The 16,216-nt window shown below is 38.2% G+C and overlaps 1 long non-coding RNA gene across 1 annotated transcript in view; it reads left to right on the top strand.

Annotated features, from left to right (window-relative positions):
- The first annotated feature begins 1,748 nt into the window (after positions 1–1,748).
- Positions 1,749–16,216, top strand: part of LOC126725900 (uncharacterized) — a 29,704-nt gene continuing 15,236 nt past the window's right edge. The window contains exons 1-2 of the long non-coding RNA XR_007655631.1: positions 1,749–1,773; positions 10,252–10,314. This is a non-coding gene — a long non-coding RNA (uncharacterized LOC126725900). The remainder of the gene's footprint in view (positions 1,774–10,251; positions 10,315–16,216) is intronic.

Raw genomic sequence — 16,216 nt, 5'->3', positions numbered from 1 at the left:
AATCTTTTGTTTCCCCAAGGGTCAAGCGCCCAGTGGGCCACTACCCTTCTACCAGACTAGGTCCAAAGGAACTATCAAGTAGGCACCTAGATCTAGATATCACGTGCCATCTACCTTGCCTTTCTACTTTAAACTTTTTTGAAGACCGTAAGAGTCAGTCGTAAAACACTTTTGCTTCAAGCTGTATATTTCTATCTCTACATTTTAGGCCAATTCTCATTTTGATCTCCAAATTAATTTTGCACTTATCTCAATTCCTAAAATTAAAAAATCATTTCAGTTTTGATTCCTACCATCAACCCATTAATAAAAAAGTTCTACATGGCAGATAAAGTGTCCTGTTTGCTAACATTACACTGATGAAGACATTAAAATATTATTAAAAAAAGTCATTTAGAATTTTTTAAATGCGGCAACAGTATTTAAATATAAAAAAATTAAAACAAAAGAATTTTAATTTCAATTATAAAAAAATTACTTTTTTTTAATTAAAATGATATTTTTTTTCAGTCTTTTTTTTTTTTTTGGGAAGAACAAATTCATGTTCTTTGGATTCTTCCCCATAATTTGATTTATATTCTTAGCAAATTAATTCTTATTTTCTTATCATTTATTTTTTCTTTCTTGTACTTTCTTTATAACCAAATATATCTAAACAAAATAAATTAATTAAATGTCATTCTTTTTTTATACCTTTCATTATTTTTTCAGAATAACATGTTCATGTTCTTTGTGTTTTTCTCGGTGTTCTTCCCCATATTCAATCTCCACCAAATAACCAAACCCCCAAACCCAGATTTCAACCAAACCCCAAACCCATATCTCTAGCAAAGCAACCAAACCCATAAACCCAATAACCAAACCAAGCTCCAACAAATCAAACTTTAGCATTCAAACTCATAAATTTTCTTGGCAAACACACAAAAGCCTAGATTGGTTGAATCGTTGATGAAAATCTGGTCAAAATCCTAGGAGAAAAACAAACAAAAACCTTGAAATCATCTATTCCAGCTTTTTTTGTAGTGTTTCTTGAGTATTTCTCATGTCTTCAATAATATGAATACACTAAAAACTACCGAATTACAAATAAAATGAGTTTTGTCAAAAGATATGTTAATTACATAAAAATATGACCCTAACGAGCATGAAGAAATAAAATTTCTTATAAAACTTTACTTTAATATAAAAGTTATTATTAAAATGACAAAGTTTAGTTACAAAATTAGTTGTACCTTAAGGTTACAATTTTACTTAATATCTTTTTATTGGAGTTGAATTTTGACAAATCTACCATTGGATTACAATTTCTTCTTATATCCTCCATGTTTGCAAAATTTTTATAAAATTAAAGATCAATAATTATGTTATTAATAAATTATTTAAATTACAAGTTTTTATAGTTTAAAATTATGCATAAAATGTAAGCTTATAGATCATACAGAAAATAATATCTAATTGACACAAAATTTAATATGTGTATCAAGAACATAAAGAACACGCAATTCAACAGTTAGATTTTCAAAATATGTAGTAATATGAATTATATTGAGTGTAATACTCCGAAAAAAATAATAAATAAAAGGAGGGGTATTTAAGTAAGTTTGTTTATAGGGTCAACTTTTATAGTTAATATTACTAATGGGGTTTTTAGAAAATAAGGTTGAAACCCTAGTTTGTATAGTTTAATTTTAAGTCAACGTATACTGACAGATGTTTTGAGAGAGGAGACTACCCAAAATACTGAAGTAGAGAAGATTTGACTGCACAATAGAGGTAAGAGCCTAAAAATCTCTGCTTGTCAAATATAAACTTTATTTAGAACTAGAGTATTTTATTTATGTGAGTATTTTGATAAATAGTGAAACTATTTATTTATTCAAGGATTTTAATGATACAAACGAAGAAAAGTTTAGATTTATATTTCGGTCAATTGGACGCTACAACCTACAGATTTTTCTGTGCTTAGCATCTAAAATTTTTATGTATATATGCTCCAATAGCTGGAAGTTGTGGATTTTAGGTGTGAGGTCTAAGGGTCAACTTTCTGCATAGTTTGGTTGTTTAAGAAATTGTGCCCGAATTGATAGAATTAGGGGGAAAAATGAAGAAGAAAGTAAGAGTAGTACACGTCCTTGTCATTCCTTGAGTGACATAGTACTACACTACTCCTAGGTGCTAGCTTTATCTTGTAAGGCATAAGTGGTGGCAGAATATATATATATATATATATATATATAATATTATGATTAGGTGGAATTTTTGGTGTGAGATAAGCAGAAAATTATGAAAGATTTTTTGATACCGTTATAAGTCTTTCTTGAATATTATGATTATTGAGTAGATGGTATTTGTAAATTGTTAGGTGAAATCTAAGGATTTTAGAGAAAGTGTTAGAGAGAAGTTTTTTTGTGGTGAGCTAACTAAGGTAAGTAACCTTATCCTAATTGGTTTTATCTCTGCATAATTTAACTACTAAAAATTGTTTACAGTTGTTACTATTTATTTCTAGTGTATTATTGATTTCAAGTAAAGAATAGAGAAATTCCACAAATAAATAGGAGCATTGAATATAAGATTTATTTTATTTAATTGTTTCTTTAGCTATATTGATTTAAAGTACAGAATATAGAAATATCACAAATATATTTTAATACTGAAAATATGATTATATATGTATATATATGTACTTGAATAAGATATATTTTTGTTAGAAACTATGATTTCATATATATGATTATGGACAAATTGACTATGAATTGATTCTGATACCCAAACCAATGGGAGTTATTCATTGGTACTCTGATACCCAGTCAATGGGGGTCATTCATTGGTATTCTGATACCCAAACCAATGGGGGTTGTTCATTGGTATTCTGATACCCAAACCAATAGGGGTTGTTCATTGATACTTTGATGCCCAGTCACGGGGATATAGCATGACCATAGTCATAAGATTATGAATAATATGACTTACGTTTGAATATTTAACTATTTTGAGTCATTAAAACTGCTTATGTATTTTTGGAACCTATTGTAAGTTATAGTTTTTGATATATGGAAAACTGACTACTTCCTAAACTATCTATGATATAATTGTAAGATTAAAGTATGTGATCTATTTGCAAAGTATAACCTTTGAAGATTCATATTACATGTTATTACTTTACAGATCTATTGTTGGATAGAACTTATTCGGATTTTGGTTACTTATTGAGTTGTCAACTCACCCCCCCCCCCCCCCCCCTCTTTCTCCTTTCAGATTTTGATCAAGAAGAGTAGCATATGTTTGGGCTTCCGCTGGGATGTGCGCATGAGTGAAGTTTAGGAAATCAATGGAATAAGATTTGAACTTTTATGTTTTAAGATTACCATTTGTGTAATCCTTTAGACTTAAAGGATTTAGTTTATTTTCATTTGATGTTGGAAGATTATTATTTGGAGATCTTTTGAGAATTTCTTTATTGAGGATATTTTTAAATTTATTGATGAAATTTTCTTGAGGATAATTCTTTAATTGTTTAAGAGGGCCTTACACACTTGTAGGGTGTAAACTTTATAAGTGTGTGGCTGTTGTCACGTGCCTAGCTCTTACTTGGGTTCGGCGCGTGACAATATTTATGGTATCAGAGCTCTAGGTTGGATCCTTAGGTATTGATTTATGAAACTAAATGGTGAGAGGGGTAGAAATTAGGCATTTAGGGATACGTTGTATGATATATATACTAGATGAGTTTTTGATCTTTCTTTTTTTAAGTTTGATAACATGTTAGTTTGTTATGTGCATAATGAATAGCGGTTAGGATGCCACCTCGCAGTAAAAACACTGGGAACACTCCCAACAACTCTAGCAATGGTAGGAATTAGCAAGATGGGAACCGAGACTGTAGGCACAACCAGGGCCTGCCATTAGAGATGATCCAAATGATGTAGACCTTGGTTGGAGTGGTCCAACAACAGGTCACTACTAGAGATAACCTGGCTAGGATGATGGAGCAACGCCGACGTAATCATGGTGGGATGATTGAATTCAAGAGGTTGTCTCCTTCAACTTTTGAGGGGACTACTGAGCCTACGGAAGCAGAAAAATGGATCATTGAGATGGAGAAAGTATTTAGAGTTCTTGAATGCTCTGAGGGTGAAAAAGTAGCTTATGTAGCTTATATGTTGCGTGGAAATGCTTATGACTGGTGGCGGCTGGAAGAAGAAAAACATGGCCAAGAGACTGAGCCTTGGACTTAGGAGCTATTTAAGTCTATACTCTATGAGAAATATTTTCCTAAGAGCATCCGCTTTCAGAAGGAAAAAGAGTTCATTAAGCTAACACAAGGTAACATGACAGTTGCTCAGTATGAAGCAGAATTTTCTAGGTTAGCCAAATTTGCTCCGCCAATGGTGGTGGATGAAGAAGCTAAGGCTCGAAGGTTTGAAGATGGATTAAGGTTCCGAATTAAGCAAGGAGTTGTGCCCTTTGAGTTGACTACCTTTAGGGCGGTGTTGAGTAAGGCTTTACTAGTGGAGATGGGGCTTAATGAGGCTCAAGCAGATAGAGATAATAACCAAAAGAAGAGGCCTAGGCAAGGAGAGCAAAGCTCTAGCTTTCAAGCCAAGAAACAAGGAGCACAACGTGCTGATACCAAGGCACTGCCAAAGTGCTCTCGATGTGGTAGGCCACATGCAGATAAGGATTGCCATTGGAATATTGGAGCATGTTTCTCTTGTGGACAAAGGGGTCACAGGATTGCTAAGTGTCCCCAATGGAAAGAGGTTCAGACCATCCCAAGACCAACAATAGGACAAAATCAAGGAGCAAGCCAAAAGCCCAAGATCCAAGGAAGGGTTTATGCACTCACTCAATAGAATGCTAATATTTCTAATGTTGTGGTAACAGGTATTATTCCGGTTTCCACAACTTATGCTTATGCATTGTTTGATCCTGGTGTCATTCACTCTTTCATATCTTCTAATTTTGCAAAGAAACATAATTTTAAATTTGAGCCAATGGAGTCTGAATTATGTGTGGATACACCAGTTGGGGGTGTAGTAGTTACTGATAGTGTTTGCAAGTCTTGTGTTGTCAAAATAGCAGATAGAGAGTTACTAGCAGATCCAACATTGTTGGAGATGCGGGATTTTAACATAATCTTTGGGATGGATTGGTTGGCTACCCATTATGCCATAGTTGATTGTCATAGGAAGAAGGTAATTTTCTAAGTACCTGGTGAGATTGAGTTCTGTTTTGTGGGAAGCGGGGCATATACTTCTCCATGGGTGATTTCAGCTTTACAAGCTAGACGTATGATGAAGAAAGGGTGTAAAGGATATCTGACCACTGTGAGAGACATACAACAAGGTGAATTGAAGCTGGAGGACATTCCTGTAGTGAGAGAGTATTCGGATGTGTTTCTAGAAGACTTGTCAGGGTTACCACCAGATAGGGAGATAGAGTTTTCTATTGACCTACTACCAGGTTCTAGCCCAATTTCTAAAGCCCCATACCAAATGGCACCTGCTGAGTTAAGGGAATTAAAAGCACAGTTGCAAGAGTTGCTTGACAAAGGCTTCATCAGGCCTAGTGTATCCCCTTGGGGTGCACCTGTGTTGTTTGTAAAGAAAAAGGATGGGAGCATGCGACTCTGCATTGATTATAGGGAGCTGAATAGGGTGACAGTGCGAAATAAATACACTCTACCAAGGATAAAGGATTTTTTTGATCAACTCCAAGGGGCACAGGTTTTCTCTAAGATTGACCTTCGTTCTGGTTACCATCAATTGAAGATTAAGACTGTTGATGTGCCCAAGACAGCCTTTCGTACAAGATATAGTCATTATGAGTATTTGGTGATGCCTTTTGGCTTAAACAACGCACCGGCAGCCTTTATGGACTTGATTAATAGGGTGTTCAAACCCTTCTTAGATAAATTTGTTGTGGTGTTTATTGATGATATCTTGATATATTCCAAGAGTGGGGAGGAGCATGAGAATCACTTGAGGCTTGTACTACAACTATTGCAGGAGAAGAAGTTGTATGCAAAGCTTAAAAAATGTTAATTTTGGCTAGACAGTGTTGCATTCCTTGGGCATGTTGTATCTAAAGATGGGATTGCTGTTGACCCTAAGAAAGTGGAAGCAATAGTAGAATGGAATAGACCGAACAGTGTGACAGAGGTTCGTAGCTTTTTGGGACTGGCTGGTTATTATAGGAGGTTTGTTGAAGGATTTTCTCACTTAGCCATGCCTTTGACTCGCTTGACCCAAAAGGGAGCTAAGTTTGAGTGGACCAGAAAGTGTGAAGAAAGCTTCCAAGAATTGAAGAGAAGGTTGGTGTCAGCACCCATTCTCACCATACCTTCAGGTAGTGAAGGTTTCACCATTTATAGTGATGCCTCTAGGAAAGGCTTGGGGTGTGTTCTTATGCAGCATGGGAAGGTAGTGGCTTATGCCTCTAGACAGTTGAAGCCTTATGAGCAAAATTATCCCACACATGACTTGGAGTTAGCTACGGCGGTTTTTGCTCTAAAAATTTGGAGGCGCTATTTGTATGGAGAATAGTGTGAGATATTCACTGACCACAAGAGCCTCAAGTACGTCTTTACTCAAAAAGAGTTGAATATGAGACAAAGAAGATGGTTGGAGCTATTAAAGGACTATGACCTGACTATTAGTTACCATCCTGGAAAAGCCAATGTGGTAGCTGATGCCTTAAGTAGGAAGTCTGCAGGAAATTCGGCAGCATTGTTGACTACACAAAAAAACATCTTGGAAGATTTGAGGAAAATGAGGATAGAAGTACGGTTTCAGGAAGTAGAGGTACATTTGGCAAACCTTAGAGTTCAGCCTACCTTAATTGAAAGGATAAAGATTGCACAAAGTAATGATCTACAGTTGTAGAAGATAAGAGATTTGATAAATCTAGGCTCTCAATCTGAGTTTTGCATTCATGAGGATGGATCCTTGAGGTTTGGCAATCGGCTTTGTGTACCAAATGATCCAGACCTTAAGGTAGAAATTCTAAAGGAGGCTCATAACATGAGTTACACGATACACCCAGGAGACACTAAGATGTATCGGGATTTAAGGGAGACTTTTTGGTGGAATAACATGAAGAGGGAGATTGCTCAATATGTTGCTCAATGTCTAGTGTGTCAACAAGTCAAGACGGAGCATCAAAGACCAGCTGGATTTTTGCAACCTCTTCCCATTCTAGAACGGAAGTGGGAGGACATTACTATGGACTTTGTGATGGGGCTACCTAGAACCCCTAATGGTAAAGATGAAATTTGGGTGATTGTGGATCGGTTGACAAGATCTGCACACTTTTTGGCCATTAGGGTGGATTTCTCACTCGAAAGGTTAGCTAGATTGTATATTAATGAAATAGTGAGATTGCATGGTGCACCTGCATCCATTATGTCTGATAGAGACTTAAGATTTGTGTCTCAATTTTGGGAGAGCGTGCATAAGGCAATGGGTACTAACTTGAAGTTTAGCACAGCCTTTCACCCTCAAACAGATGGACTTTCAGAAAGAACTATAAAAACATTGGAAGATATGCTGAGAGCTTGTGTAATTGATTTCAAAGGTTCATGGGATGAACATCTACCTTTGGTGGAGTTTGCGTATAATAATAACTACCAAGCAAGTATTAAAGCAGCACTATATGAGGCTTTGTATGGTAGGAAGTGTAGGTCCCCTATATGTTGGGATGATGTTGGAGAAAGAAGATTGTTGGGTCCTGAGATTGTATAGCAAACAATAGATAAAATTCAAGTGATTAAAGAGCGGCTCCAAATAGCTCAGAGTAGGCAAAAGAGTTATGCAAATGTTAGAAGAAGGAAATTAGAGTTCCAAGTGGGTGATCATGTGTTCTTGAGGATTTCACCTACTAAAGGAGTTATGAGATTTGGTTTTCGAGGTAAGTTGAGCCCTCGTTTTGTAGGACCTTTTGAAGTCTTGGAGAGGATGGGTAAAGTTGCTTATAGGCTTGCCTTACCACCTTCTTTATCATGGGTACATAATGTTTTTCATGTCTCAATGTTGAGGAAATATATTCCAAACCCCAGTCATGTAGTAGATTATGAGCCTCTAAAATTAAGAGATGATTTAACTTATGAAGAGCAACCAGTTAAACTTGTGGACAAGAAGGAGCAAGAGTTGAAGCGTCGTACCACACATTATGTCAAGGTTCAATGGAGGAACCAGTCTGTGAGAGAGGCTACATGAGAGTTAGAAGATGAAATGAAGGAGAAATACCCATATCTTTTTGAGGACTCAGGTATGTCAAGTTTAGAGGACTAAACTTCTTTTAAGTGGGGGAGAATGTAATAGCCCGAAAAAAAAAAGAAAAAAAAAAGGAGGGGTATTTAAGTAAATTTGTTTATGGGGTCAACTTTTATAGCTAATATTACTAAGGGGTTTTTAGAAAATAAGGTTGAAACCCTAGTTTCTATAGTCTAATTTTAAGTTAGCGTATACTGACAGATGTTTTGAGAGAGGAGACTATCCAAAATACTGAAGTAAAGAAGATTTGACTGCACAATAGAGGTAAGAGCCTAAAAATCCCTGCTTGTCAAATCTAAACTTTATTTAGAATTAGAGTATTTTATTTATGTGAGTATTTTGATCAATAGTGAAACTATTTGAAAGTTCAAAAACGTGTACAAAAACACTTTTGAACGTTTAGACCCCCAAAAACCAACTTAACCAACACAAGCAATATGTCAAACAACTAGTGTGCGGAAACTTAACATATGCTATAATACGGAATTGGTTAAACAACTATCTAAGCCATAACAAAATAAACCACAGCAGATAATGTAAAGGCAGAGATAGAGAGGAAGGAAGATGCAAACACAGAGATAACACCCGATGTGTTATCGAAGAGGAAACCGAAGACCTCGGCGAAAAACCTCTCCGCCGCCCTCCAAGCGGTAATCAATCCACTAGAAAATACAGTTGGGATACAAGGACAGCAATAGACCCTCCAAGCCTAATCTACCCAATGCACCTAAGCCCTCCAAGCTTCTTGCTCCAACGAGGTTGCGCCGAACCTTTTTCTTTTCTAGCTTTCCGGATTCCGCTACTAGACCGTAGCATCAACCAATGAAGATTGGCTCCTTCCTAACTGCTTCCCAGAACTCCAAACGACTGTCTCACAGAGATGATAATGGTGAGAACCAGGTTTGGTATAATGCCTCTCAAGGATTTGACAATGGAGAGGAAGAGAGTGAGGGAATTTGATGAGACTCTAAGGTAGAGATTGTGGGTGAAACAATCTGGTTTTTCTTTAGGGTTTCTCTCTCAAAATTCTCTCTGGAAGCTCTCTTTCAATCGTGGGTTAAAAGGGTATTTATACTGGAGTGAAGAGGAATGTGAAACGTCAGGTTTTTCCAAAACAGGGGTGGCTCGCGGCTTGACCAAGTCGCGAGATCCAGTCGCGAGTTAACCGTATGGCCAGTTGTCCTGTTTTGTCCTGTAGTGCTCCAGCTAGCATGACTGTTCATCTTCCAGCATGCTTGGCACGTGTGCAGCTTCTGGCGACTTGCAGCCGCGAGTCCACCCGCGAGTCCCAGCCGCGACACTCTGTTTTCTTGCACACTCTTGAGCAATCTTCACTCTATCTCACTCACTACCCTTACAACAATCCCACCTAAATACAGGGTTACTAAATGCTGAATTACAAGCAAATTTGGCACGGAATAAAGCCAATTAGATGGTTGAATAAATTCAACCTTACAATATTTATTTATTCAAGGATTTTAATGATGCAAACAAAGAAAAGTTTAGATTTATATTTCGGTCAATTGGACGCTACAACCTACAGATTTTTCCGTGCTTAGCATCTAAAATTTTTATGTATATATGCTCCAATGCAATAAGTAGCTGGAAGTTGTGGATTTTAGGCGTGAGGTCTAAGGGTCAACTTTTTGCATAGTTTGGTTGTTTAAGAAATTGTGCCCGAATTGATAGAATTGGGGGGAAAAAAATGAAGAAGAAGGAAACTGTAAAGTAAGAGTAGTACACGTCCTTGTCATTCCTTGAGTGACATAGTACTACACTACTCCTAGGTGCTAGCTTTATCTTGTAAGGCATAAGTGGTGGCAGAATATATATATATATATATATATAAATTATTATGATTAGGTAGAATTTTTGGTGTGAGATAAGCAGACAATTATGAAAGATTTTCTGATACCATTATAAGTCTTTCTTGAATTTTATGATTATTGAGTAGATGGTACTTGTAAATTGTTAGGTGAAATCTAAGGATTTTAGAGGAAGTGTTAGAGAGAAGTTTTTTTGTGGTGAGCTAGCTAAGGTAAGTAACCTTATCCTAATTGGTTTTTGAAAGTTTAAATATGTGTATAAACACCCTTGAACGTTTAGACCCCCAAATTACAACTTAACCAATTCAAGCATTATGTTAAACAACTAGTGTGCGGAAACTTAACATAAGCTAAAATATGTAATTGGTAAAACTATCTAAGCCAAATTAAAATCACAACCCACAGCAGATAATAAAAAGGCAAAGATAAAGAGGAAGGAAGATGCAAACACAAAGACAACACGCGATGTGTTATCGAAGAGGAAACCGAAACCCTCGGCATAAAACCTCTCCGCCGCCCTCCAAGCGGTAAACAATCCACTAGAAAATATAGTTGGGATACAAGGACAGCAATAGACCCTCCAAGCCTAATCTACCCAGTGCACCTAAGCCCTCCAAGCTTCTTGCTCCAACGAGGTTGCGTCGAACCTTTTTTCTTTTCTAACTTCCCGGATTCCGCTACTAGACCGTAGCATCAACCAATGAAGATTGGTTCCTTCCTAACTGCTTCCCAGAAATCCAAACAGCTCTCTCACAGTGATGATTATGGTGAGAACAAGGTTTGGTAAAATGCCTCTCAAGGATTTGACAATGCAGAGGAAGAGAGTTGAGGAATTTGAAGAGACTCTAAAGTATAGATTGTTGGTGAATCAATCTTGTTTTTCTTTTGGGTTTCTCTCTCAAAATTCTCTCTGGAAGCTCTCTTACAATCGTGGGTAAAATGGATATTTATACTGGAGTGTGAGAGGAATGTGAAACGTCAGGTTTTACAAAACAGGGGTGGCTCGCGGCTTGACCTTGCGGCTTGACTAAGTCGCGAGATCCAGTTGCGAGATAACCGTATGGCCAGTTGTCCTGTTTTGTCCTGTAGTGCTCCAGCTAGCATGACTGTTCACCTTCTGGCATGCTTGGCACGTGTGCTGCTTTTGGCGGCTTGCAGCCGCGAGTCACCCGCGAGGCCAAGCCGTGAGTCTCTGTTTTCTTGCACACTCTTGAGCAAACTTCACTCTATCTCACTCACTACCCTTACATCAAACCCACCTAAATACAGGGTTACTAAATGCTGAATTACAAGCAAATTTGGCACGGAATAAAACCAATTAGATGGCTGAATAAATTCAACCTTACAATCTCCCCCTTTGGCTATTCCGTGACAAAACCCTAAAACAGACTCTAGACTTAATATGTGAGTTGGGAACAGTTGAACAAAACTCACTCACACCTAACTCTAAAAGCTGTGAAGTACTTGAATCATATGAACATAAGACTCCTGAAACACAACAATACACCATGATCATTGTTAAGTAGAAAATCGTAAAATGCATATGAAACAGGCAATATGTGATCAAGCAAAGATGGAGTTAAGAAACAAACCATGGCTTGATCAACCAAATGAACACCACAAGGTAGTGATCACAGTGCTCATTCACACTTGAAATGAACACAAGGACATACAAGTTAACAAGCACAAGGCAAGATACTTGTATGCTCAACACTCAACCAATGCATAATACACTAAGTGTAAGGTTGAATTTATTCAACCATCTAATTGGCTTTATTCCGTGCCAAATTTGCTTGTAATTCAGCATTTAGTAACCCTGTATTTAGGTGGGATTGTTGTAAGGGTAGTGAGTGAGATAGAGTGAAGAGTGAGTGAGATAGAGTGAAGATTGCTCAAGAGTGTGCAAGAAAACAGAGTGTCGCGGCTGGGACTCGCGGGTGGACTCGCGGCTGCAAGTCGCCAGAAGCTGCACACGTGCCAAGCATGCTGGAAGATGAACAGTCATGCTAGCTGGAGCACTACAGGACAAAACAGGACAACTGGCCATACGGTTAACTCGCGACTGGATCTCGCGACTTGGTCAAGCCGCGAGCCACCCCTGTTTTGGAAAAACCTGACGTTTCACATTCCTCTTCACTCCAGTATAAATACCCTTTTAACCCACGATTGAAAGAGAGCTTCCAGAGAGAATTTTGAGAGAGAAACCCTAAAGAAAAACCAGATTGTTTCACCCACAATCTCTACCTTAGAGTCTCATCAAATTCCCTCACTCTCTTCCTCTCCATTGTCAAATCCTTGAGAGGCATTATACCAAACCTGGTTCTCACCATTATCATCTCTGTGAGACAGTCGTTTGGAGTTCTGGGAAGCAGTTAGGAAGGAGCCAATCTTCATTCGTTGATGCTACGGTCTAGTAGCGGAATCCGGAAAGCTAGAAAAGAAAAAGGTTCGGCGCAACCTCTTTGGAGCAAGAAGCTTGGAGGGCTTAGGTGCATTGGGTAGATTAGGCTTGGAGGGTCTATTGCTGTCCTTGTATCCCAACTGTATTTTCTAGTGGATTGATTACCGCTTGGAGGGCGGCGGAGAGGTTTTTCGCCGAGGTCTTCGGTTTCCTCTTCGATAACACATCGGGTGTTATCTCTGTGTTTGCATCTTCCTTCCTCTCTATCTCTGCCTTTACATTATCTGCTGTGGTTTATTTTGTTATGGCTTAGATAGTTGTTTAACCAATTCCGTATTATAGCATATGTTAAGTTTCCGCACACTAGTTGTTTGACATATTGCTTGTGTTGGTTAAGTTGGTTTTTGGGGGTCTAAACGTTCAAAAGTGTTTTTGTACACGTTTTTGAACTTTCAATTGGTATCAAAGCGGGTACACTGCTGTTGGTTTTATTACCTCAGTGTGATCCTAGACCCCTGAGTTGTGGTTGTTGCTTTTGTTTATACCATGCTGAATTGTAGCTCAAGTGTTTGTGAAAATGTCTCTATGCATATGTCTGAAAGGTGTCTTACTGATGATCTTGTAGAGTTATTAATAACTAAGAAACATGCTAGAGTTTTTGTTCACATGCTGAAATATCTTGAGAATCAGAATCTTGCCTTACACAGTAGCATATCTGAATCAAAATCATTGATTAAGAAATATAAAAGAAAGAATAGAATGTTGTGTGAGATGATTGAGAATCTGAAAATGAAAAATCAATCTAAGAGTAGCATGAAACCTGATGATGAGTTTGGGTTTGAAGGTCAAGATTGTCTGTCACATGTGAACCTATTTGTGCATACCTCATTAAAGGTGTTTAATGCGTGTTTGTGGTATCTTGATAGTGGGTGTTCTCGCCATATGACAGGGGATAAGTCACTGTTTAAGTCACTCAAAGAAAAGGTGGGTGACTATGTGACCTTTGGGGATGGAAGCCTTGCTCAAGTCCTAGGCAAAGGAACCATTGAGATACCCGGTTTGCCTCTGTTGAAAGATGTGCTGTTCATAAAAGGGCTGAAGGCGAATTTGCTGAGCATCACTCAAATTTGTGATGACGACTTCCTGGTACAATTCTCCAAGAAAGGATGTTTGATCATCAATAAAGAGGGGATTCAGGTTTTGGAAGGAAATCGGACTACGGATAATTGTTATGGAATAGTTCCGACGGCACCAATATCGTGTAGAAGTGCTCGGGTGGATATGTTGGAGCTGTGGCATCACAGATTTGGGCATGCCAACTTCAAACAAGTAGCAAAAGTCTCCAAACTTGAAGCAGTCGAGGGACTTCCTAAGTTTGGAAAAGTAAAGAAGACCATTTGTGGTGCATGTCAAATGGGGAAGCAAACTAAGGCTAGTCATCACAAGGTAAATGTGATAGCCACCTCTCGTTGTTTGGAGTTACTTCATGTTGATCTGATGGGGCCCACCAGAACTGAAAGCCTAGGGGGAAAAAGATATATTATGGTCATTGTGGACGACTACTCAAGATACACTTGGGTTGAATTCCTTAGAGAAAAATCAGAAGCTTGTGAGAGGCTGGAGATTCTGTGCAAGAAATTACAAAATGAAAAGGGGATTCCAATAGCCAAAGTTAGAAGTGATCATGGGAGAGAATTTGAGAATGCAAGATTCGAGTCCTTCTGTGAGAAGAATGGTATTAAAAGAGAGTTTTCAGCTCCCAAAACTCCACAACAAAATGGAGTGGTAGAGAGAAAAAATCGTGTGATTCAGGAGATGGCAAGAGTCATGTTGCTTAACAAGCAAATACCTCAAAAATTTTGGGGAGAAGCTGTCAACACCTCGTGTCACATTGGCAATAGGATTTTCTTTCGAGTTGGTACAAAGAAGACTGCATATGAGATATGGAATGAGAAGAAGCCTAAAGTGAAGTATTTCCGGGTATTTGGAAGTAAATGTTATATCTTAAATGATCGAGAGAATCTTGGGAAGTTTGATGCAAGAAGTGATGAGGGTATTTTTCTTGGCTACTCTACTACAAGTCGAGCATATAGAGTGTTTAACAAGAGAACAAAGACTGTGATGGAATCCATAAATGTCAAGATTGATGATGCCTTACCTAAGGTGGAAATGATTGATGATGTAGAAGGGCCGAGCACCGAAGAGCCTGATGTTGAGGTAGAAGCTTTGGATATAGAAGGTGAAGAACCTATACCAGAAGTAGAATCGACTCCCATCAACCCAAGAAGAGAAACGAGATCGATGTCTAGAACTTCAAGCCCTCTTACTCCTCCAGAAGTTCATCCTCCTATCTCTCGTAGTGATGAAGTTTCCACTTCAAAAAGGCCATCCTTAAGAATTATCAAGAATCATCCGGAAAGTAATATCATAGGATCACTTGATGACGGTCTTCGCCTCAGGAAAGGAAATATTCTGCTAGCCAATCATGTAACATATCACTGTTATCTTGCACAGTTTGAACCAAAAAGGGTTGAAGAGGCTCTTCAAGATGAGAATTGGGTTGAGTCAATGCATGAAGAACTGAATCAGTTTGTGAGGAATGACGTGTGGGAACTTGCTCCACGGCCTGAGAACATTCATGTTATAGGCACAAAGTGGATTTTTAAAAACAAAACTGATGAAGATGGAGAGATAATTCGAAACAAGTCTCGGTTGGTGGCTCAAGGATACACACAAGTAGAAGGGGTGGATTTTGATGAATCATTTGCTCCGGTGGCAAGACTCGAATCCATTCGAATCCTCATGTCCATTGCGTGCACTTTGAAGTTCAAACTTTATCAAATGGATGTTAAGTGTGCTTTTCTGAATGGATATCTAAATGAAGAGGTTTTTGTTGAGCAACCAAAAGGATTTGAGGATCCTCATTTTCCAGATCATGTATTAAGATTGAAGAAAGCACTATATGGTTTAAAACAAGCGCCTAGAGCCTGGTACGATCGTCTTACACATTATCTTCTAGATAGAGGTTTCAAGAGAGGGTACGCCGATCGAACTCTATTTGTCAAAAATGATGAAGATTATCTCCTTGTGGCACAAGTCTATGTTGATGACATAGTGTTTGGAGCAACTATCGAAGATCGTGCTACTGAATTTTCTGAGGAGATGAAGAAGGAGTTTGAGATGAGCATGGTGGGGGAGCTCACATTTTTTTTGGGTCTTCAAGTCAAACAACAGAAGTAGGGTATATTTGTATCTCAAGAGAAGTATGCCAGAAATATTGTCAAGAAGTTTGACCTAGACTCCAAAAAACATGCCTCCACTCCCATGAGCTCTTCCACTAAACTGAATGTGGATTCATCAGGAGTTGAAGTAAGTCCTACATTGTATAGGAGCATCATAGGAAGTTTGCTCTACCTTACAGCAAGTAGACCGGACATTGCTTTCAGTGTGGGCGTTTGTGCCAGGTACCAAGCTAATCCGAAGGAATCTCATCTGACTGCTGCTAAGCGAATCATTCGATATGTGAATGGTACTGCAAACTATGGTCTGTGGTATTCAAAAGACTCAAATGCGTGTCTTGTTGGGTATTCGGATGCTGACTGGGCTGGCAGTGTAGACGATCGGAAAAGCACTTCAGGCGGCTGTTTTTATCTTGGTAACAATCTTGTTTCGTGGATGAGCAAGAAGCAGAATTCAGTGTCTCTATCTACTGC

Source organism: Quercus robur, chromosome 5, assembly GCF_932294415.1.
Source record: "Quercus robur chromosome 5, dhQueRobu3.1, whole genome shotgun sequence".
Classification (NCBI taxonomy): Eukaryota; Viridiplantae; Streptophyta; class Magnoliopsida; order Fagales; family Fagaceae; genus Quercus; species Quercus robur.
This window is presented reverse-complemented; position numbering and strand designations above follow the sequence as displayed.